At 37.4% G+C, this 7,932-nt stretch overlaps 1 pseudogene; it reads right to left on the reverse strand.

The window, feature by feature from the left end:
* Nucleotides 1-1,056: 1,056 nt before the first annotated feature.
* LOC109454202 (large ribosomal subunit protein uL23 pseudogene) lies at nucleotides 1,057-1,480 on the reverse strand (annotated as a pseudogene).
* Between the last annotated feature and the right edge of the window lie 6,452 nt (nucleotides 1,481-7,932).

A 7,932-nucleotide genomic window follows, 5' to 3' on the forward strand; every position in this document is an offset into this window, starting at 1 on the left:
TCCAAAACTTTTCCATTTGATCTAATGGGCTATAACTATCAATCTAGAAGTACCTATTTATCCAACAGTAGTGGTCAAGCTAAAGAATAGAAACGAATTGCTTTGCTTTTGCCAAGCCCTTCTCATTCTCTCTGCCACCAAATCAAATTATCCTTTCAAGGAAGACTTTCGTGCCCCACAAATACTCTTTAAACAGCAGCACTTTTCAGCCTTGGAATGTGGATGGTAATATATATTACGACTTTCTCCCAAAAGGCTACTGCCTGTACCTTTCTATTCCTTCTTTGTATATTACATATTTTTATTTCCAGTGGAAATCCAGTCAGAGATTTCAGTACTACAGGGTCTTCAGCTCCTCCAAACCATCTGTGGCAATGGTCCCAGTTGGACACCACATTCACTCAACTGCTGGGACATACATGCATGTAGTGTAGAAAATGTTTTACTGATGTCATTTACAGTGACATCTTGTGTGTGTAGCAGGAAACATCATCTGCATATTTCACATGGGAATGGAATTTGCCTTTCTAAAAGAATGTGGATAACATCTCCTCATGCATTTCTTTTTTCTTTGCTCCTGTCTCTTTTCTTTATTTTAATTTTTAGATATCCCAATTTATTTCAATGAAGACAGTATAATGTAGTAGGTAAGAGCCATATAATCTGGTATCAGAAAGATTGGGTGCAACACTTAGCCCTAACATATGTTAACTGGGTGCTCTTAGATTTCTTCTCTGTAAGCAGGGATAAAGTCTAATAAGAAAGGGGTGTAGAATAAATTAGTAGGCAGGTGGACCACTCAGTGTAAGGCCTAGTGAGTGAAATGCTAGCTTTTACTATTAATGGCAATCCTACTTGATTTGAAATTTCATTCAAATTGAGACAACAGTGGCTGGTGAACGACATACTGTGAAATGCCTTCTTGCAAGACATCCAGTTTCTTTAATTCTGTTTTCTTTTTTTTTTTTACAGTGAAAAAATTTTATATTTAGAATTAGCCAGTTGGACTCAGTTTAGAAGATCCCAATTTTGTTGGCAACATCCAAAGCATCATAGTCAGGAGCCTGTCAAACATATGCCTTCTCTCCATCAGTCCTGATCAGGACATTGACCTTGGCCATGTCAAGGTCACAGAGCCTCTTCTCAGCCTGTTTGATCTGGTGCTTGTTGGCCTTGACATCCACAATGAACATAGTGTATTGTTGTCTTCTATCTTCTTCATGGCTGACTCGGTAGTTGAGGGGAACTTCATGATGGAATAGAGGTCAAGCTTATTTCTCCTGGGGGCGCTCTTCCAAGGCTATTTGGGCTGCCTCAGAGCTGAAGTGCCTTGGGCTATTGGAAGGTGGGTGACATGCAGATATTTTTTATTTTTGTGGCTGTGGATGCCTTTCAGCACTGCTTTCTTTGCCTTCAAAGCCTTTGCTTTGGTTTCTGCTTTGGGAGGGGCAGGGGCTTCCTTCTTTGCTTTCAGCGCCATCTTTGTGAGATCAGTTTCTTTAATTCTTTTTTTTTTTTTTTTTTTTAAAGATTTTATTGGGGAAGGGGAACAGGGCTTTATTGGGGAACAGTGTGTACTTCCAGGCCTTTTTTTTTTCCCAAGTCAAGTTGTTGTCCTTTCAATCTTAGTTGTGGAGGGTGCTGTTCAGCTTCAAGTTGTTGTTCTTTCAGTCTTAGTTGTGGAGGGCGCAGCTCAGCTCCAGGTCCAGTTGCCGTTTTCTAGTTGCAGGGGGCACAGCCCACCATCCCTTGTGGGAGTCGAACCGGCAACCTTGTGGTTGAGAGGATGCGCTCCAACCAACTGAGCCATCCCGGAGCTCAGCGGCAGCTCAGCTCAAGGTGTCATGTTCAATTTTTAGTTGCAGGGGGCGCTGCCCACCATCCCTTGCAGGAGTCGAGAAATTGAACTGGCAACCTTGTGGTTGAGAGCCTGCGCTCCAACCAACAACTGAGCCATCCGGGAGGCAGCTCAGCTCAAGGTGCTGTGTTCAATCTTAGTTGCAGGGGGCAGAGCCCACCATCCCTTGCGGGACTCGAGGAATTGAACTGGCAACCTTGTGGTTGAGAGCCCACTGGCCCATGTGGGAATCGAACCGGCAGCCTTCGGAGTTAGGAGCATGGAGCTCTAACCGCCTGAGCCACCTGACCGGGCCAGTTTCTTTAATTCTTGATAACACCACCCATTAATTCCATTTCCTGCTGCCTGCTTCACCTGTCCATGGGGTGAGTGAGGAGGAACAGAAGGTTTGACAAACAGAGGAAGGAGCAAAACAGGCATTTTTGTTTGTTTGTTTGTATAAAACAGACATTTTAATTTGGTGGCAGAAGCTAGTGGAGAAGGGCCTCTCACACTGAATTGAGGAATGTTAGGTTTTTCGTGATTCCTCAGGTACTTCACAGTCTTAGTACTTGGACTGCAAATATCTAATGATTTTCTTTGCAGAGCTCTGACTTCAGCCTACCAGAAATATAGTGTGTTGAAGCAAGTGATGTCTCTTTGAACCTCAGTAGCGTGATTTCCTCTTCCTCAATCCTGCTGTCTGAAATGCCCAGGTTCGGCCCTTCCTTCCCATAGTGATGGATGTTGATGTCTGCCTTCTTCATTGAGCAGGGATTTGACTCAACCACAGCAAATAGCACCTCAGTTCCTACATTCCCTTCAGCCCTTCTCTTTTAGATTGCCCTCCCTAGGGGTGGATGGTGCCCAGGATAGAAATACCTGGAGCCTTGCCACTTACGAAAAGTAAGAACCTACTGAGTCATGGTGGCACAAGCACCACATTCACAGAAAATTTTGGTAATGGTCTCAATGCTGTCACCTGCTGAGACAAACGTAACATCATTTTCCTATGTGACCTCAAGAAAATCATAAAATCTCTTTAAGCCCTGCTTTCATTACTTATCCATATTCTCTTGAAGCATCACTGTGAAATAGTGAAAAATGAGAAAACTGATTTAACAGAACTCTGGGGTGTATCTATTAGTTGTCATGTATTAAGACAGTTTACACAAAGGGATTCCAAATAACCATAAATATTAGCCAGTACTTTTAGTATTGTGTGCTTTGTTTGTTTGTTTGTTTGTTTGTTTGATGAATCAGTAAGATGTGAAAAAGAAACATTTGTATGTTTGAATAGAATTTGAGTCTTCAATTCAAGGAAGGAGTGTGTCTGAACCTAGGAGGAAACACCCACCTACGCTTTTCACATTTCAGTATATGGGGCCGGCTGGATTGGACTCTCATGAGTGCCTAGGTGATTCAAGGTCATTGCGGACCACTGCTTCCTTCTCTGCTGATACAGCCAAAGTTCCAGGTTCCCAAGAGATGCTGATGATGTAAATTCCAGGGCACAAAAACCACACTTTTCATAATGGGTTTCAGGCCCATTCTGGTAATAATTTAAAATGGTTTGCGTTCATGGGTAAAGGGAGATGCTTCTGCTTTTCATTAAATGTCACCAAACAGGTGCTGAGCTCTGCAGTCTTTAATGCCTTCCAGCCTTTGCTAAGTCATATTTAAAAGTAAAATATTTGAATTCCTTCCAATTGTTAATAGTCACATTAGTAAGAGAGTTCAAAGGAGTACACGTTTTATTACCTCTGTTTTGCATCATTTGGTTTAGATTTCAATGATAAAATTCTCCTCTTGTGGAATATTGAATAGAGATAATGGTTGGGAAAAAAACCCAAATTTGTCTTTATTACAGATGTGCTTGCACAAAAGTTCTAGAAATAGCATGCCTTCTTTTTTTGACTGCACCAAGATACGAGTGTACTGAAAAAAGCCGCTCTGCTGGGGATGTTTGAAGCAGGATAAATACGTGCCTAGGATATAGGACGTAATTACAAGACAAATGACTCGCACATCCGGTGGATACACGGAGGGCTAAACTAAATATTTCAAGCTGTTATTTGGTCTGTTTACTCATGTTTATATGAGGCTAACAACTTCCACAACTGCCTTTTGGGCAGTTGTTCCCAGGTGTCTTCTGTTTAGCTGTCATCCTCATTTCAATTACTTTATGAGGAATATTTAGAATGGGCGGGCGGGGTGGGGGCGTGATCAAGGGGGGCTTCAATGCGCTTCACTAGGGACAATGCGCTTCACTGCAGCTTCAGTGCAAAGATTGCTGCGGGCCAAAGTAAAACCGTCTGATTTTTACGGACAATTTTTATAGATTCTCAGAGGCTCACTAGGAATTTTACAGGACTGAAAAACTTTGCCACTGAAACATCTCCTTTGATTTTGAAGACTTAATAGGCTTGTTTGTTTATTTATAGAATTTTAATGAGACAACTGAAAACTTCTCTAGTAGATGATATTTGAGGTGAGGATGATGTTTGTGGACATATATATGAGAATGCCTAAGTTCTTTGGAGACGCGTGCGAATGCATGTAGATGTGGACTGATACCATGTCTGCAACATATTTTGACATGTTTCAGAAAAAAAGGCGAGATAAAGTAAAGGAAATGTGATGAATTGTTAAAATGTAGTTCAATAGTTGTTTGGTAAATGTGCATTCCATATACTGTTCTTCCAACTTTTCTGTATGTTGGTAAATTTTCATAATAAAAATTTGAAAACAATCTTCTATTCATAACCAAAAAATACTAAGTTAAGACAACTGATAAACTTTGAAAGTATTTGCTAAATATATGTCATATATGAGATTATTATCTTTTTTTAGATAGATTTTTTTAAAAACTTATTTATTTTAAGTGTGTTTTTCCAGGACCCATCAGCTCCAACTCAAGTAGTTGTTTCAAGGTAGTTGTGGAGGGCGCAGCTCACAGTGGCCCATGCAGGGATCGAACCAGCAACCTTGTTGTTTAGAGCCTGTGCTCTAACCAACTGAGCTAACCGGCCACCCCAGGATTATTATCTTTAAAATATAAATCACTGTTATGAATCAATGAGAACAAAGATGAGCACTTCAGTAAAAAAATAGGCAAAGGAACAGTCAAGTCACAAGGAAAAACAGTAATAATACAATAAATACACAGAAAACTATGTATTTATATAATTGTATATTGATCTCACTATCAATAAAAATATAATTTAAAGCAGATAAAAAGAATAATAACTATCAGGTGGTTAGTCTGAGTCAGATATTATTTGAGTATTTTCCCGCTCACATTGAACTCTGACAAAAGTCCTATGATTTGGAAACTTTTTTATCTTTATTTTATGGAAAAAGAAACTGCTGTCACTGAAGTTAAGTACCTTGCCGAAGACTACCCAGGGTAAAACATAGTGAATATTTGTCATGATGAATTTTAAAAAAATTTTTTGTGGTAAGAACAGTTAACAGGAGATTTACCCTCTTAATAGATTTTTTAGTGTACAATATAGTATAATCTACAGGCTACAGGCACAATATTGTACAGCAGATCACTAGAACTTACTCATCTTGCATAACTGGCATTTTATACTTATTAATTAGCAACTCCCCATTTCCCCTCCCTCCAGCACTTGGCAACCACAATTCTAATTCTTTGTTTCTGTGAGCAAAGACTATTTGACTGTTTAAGATACCTCATATAAGTGGAATCATGCAGTACTTGTCCTTCTGTGACTGACTTATTTCACTTAGCATAATATCCTCAAAGTCCATCCACATTGTCACATATGGAATTTTTTCCTTCTTTTTTAAAGCTGAAAGTATTTTATTGTATGTGTACAAATATAGTGCATTTTCTTTATTAATTTATCTGTCAATGGATATTTAGGTTGCTTTCCATCTTGGCTGTTGTATATAATGCTACAGTGAACAAGGGAATGCAAATATCTCTTCATAATTTTTTTTTTGAGGAAAGCATCTAAAATTATAATCCTGTAGACTAAATACTGTGTAGTCCAGAGGTTATTGACTATAGTATGAGTGATCATATTTGATACTGCATTCTTTCCTTAACTCAGATATTCATTACTCTGTTTTCTCATTCATAAAGTAGAAATACTAACTGGAAAACAGTCAAACATAAAAATATATTAAATTAGAATATGGGGAGGATAAATAGAAATAGTGTTTCAAGAAAAAAGGAAAATGTAAATTCTTCTGTTAAAGAAGAATCAACGTATTTTTAAAATGAATGATTCTGGACATCAGATTACTGTGCTGTTTTGATAAGAAATAAAACATCTGAAACATGCACACAGGCAAAAGGATGATCACGTGTCTTTTCACTGTAAGACTGAAACATTGTCTAACAAGTTCAAACATGAATTACTTAATTTGTTAAGGCTATGTACCTGTTTTGACTTCACTATTTACTATTGATCAAAATATTTTATAAATCTCTAAAGGCAGATGCTAGACTGTAGAAAACTAATGGCAATGCAAAGATTCTTTGTCTAATAGCATTGCAAATGAATTTTGTCCAGTAGAGATGTGAATAAATTTTGTCCAGTAGAGATGTGAATGAGAAAGGATAGCTCAAAAATTGCATTTTTATTTCCCTGTATGACATTAGCCAGTTTTATATCTAATTTAGCAACCGATTTCATCATACTTCCTTTTAGAGACTATGAACATTCTTTCTCTATACTCCTTTAAACCCTCTTTACCATTCTGCTGGTTTCCTTATTAATGACTTAAATAAATTTTGACACACCCTCACTTTATATTTCTATAAGTCATGTTTTTGATTTTTGTAAATTATACTTTGACTGATTCCAGTGTCTATATTTTTAAAAAAATCATATAAAGGTTTTATTTAAGATATCTATATTTACAACATATCAAACATTGTATCTGTAGCAATTTTTAAAAGTCATAGTAAATAATTTTAAATGTCAACTTAAAAATGTGTGAGGACATAGTTTTAAAAAATTATCCTAGAGGTTATTTGAGGAGAAAAAAATGTATAGGGTGATTATTTTATTACTCTTTCCCCTCTCAAACTTTCAACACCTTTCCCCCTTCCTTCTAATCACTCTCAGTTTTGACCTTGCTTATTTGCTATTTCACTAATTACACTAGGGGCAATCGGAAGAGAATTTCTACGGTATTTATTCACCCACCATCAGCAATCCTTGTGTACTCTGCTTTCCAAACTGTCCTACACTGTTGCTAAGCTTTGGCCAGGTTAGTCTGTTGATGCCTATGATTATGTTCACATAATGACGGTAGTCTTCATAATCTAGAACTAACAACTTCTATATTTGTCTATTATACCTTTTTAAATCCCTGGAATCCTCCTCATGTAACAATCCTCATTTATTGATAAGCTAATTAATATTTTTAGACATGACAATTGAAAGATCATGAATTGGAAGATCCATGAGTATGTTCATGTGTTTGTGTGTTTGTCTGTGTACGTGTGAAAGACACTATGCTGGGACACAGCCAATGATAGTAAATCATATTTATTCATTTCTAAAGACAGGGACCAGAGACATAAAAACAGTCTTTTAGTTCAGATTTTGCTCTTTCTCCTCAGTGTTTGTATTAGAGCTATTAAATGAAAATGAAAGGCAAAATTGGCATAAATAAGTAAGTTTCACCAGCACCTCTTGTGTCCCCACCCCATTCTGCCCTTTGGTTCACCAGACTGTGAAATTTCCTGGACAGGTATGTTATCTCGTTACTCTTGGTGTCTGTCCAGTTTCCATGCTTAACACAGTTATTATTCAGAAAATATTTGCTGAATGAATACATTAACCTATTTAAATTGTTTTTCATTGTTTTATAAAGTGAGGGAATGTACATATTTTTATTGATTGAACACATTTATTGAATTCCTGCTATGTTTTAGGTACTCGTCTAGATCCTGGAGTTAGAATTAATGGTGACCAAAGACAAACATGGGTTAGTAATGTTCAATCTACTCAGGACTAGGTTATATAAATTCTAAGAACATGGACTAGGTTACATGTTTTATGCTGTAAATCGATAGACTTCATAAAAATTCATAGCTGGAAAGACGT

This window comes from Rhinolophus sinicus, chromosome 15 (assembly GCF_057876585.1).
Source record: "Rhinolophus sinicus isolate RSI-liver-muscle chromosome 15, RSI-T2T, whole genome shotgun sequence".
Lineage (NCBI taxonomy): Eukaryota > Metazoa > Chordata > Mammalia > Chiroptera > Rhinolophidae > Rhinolophus > Rhinolophus sinicus.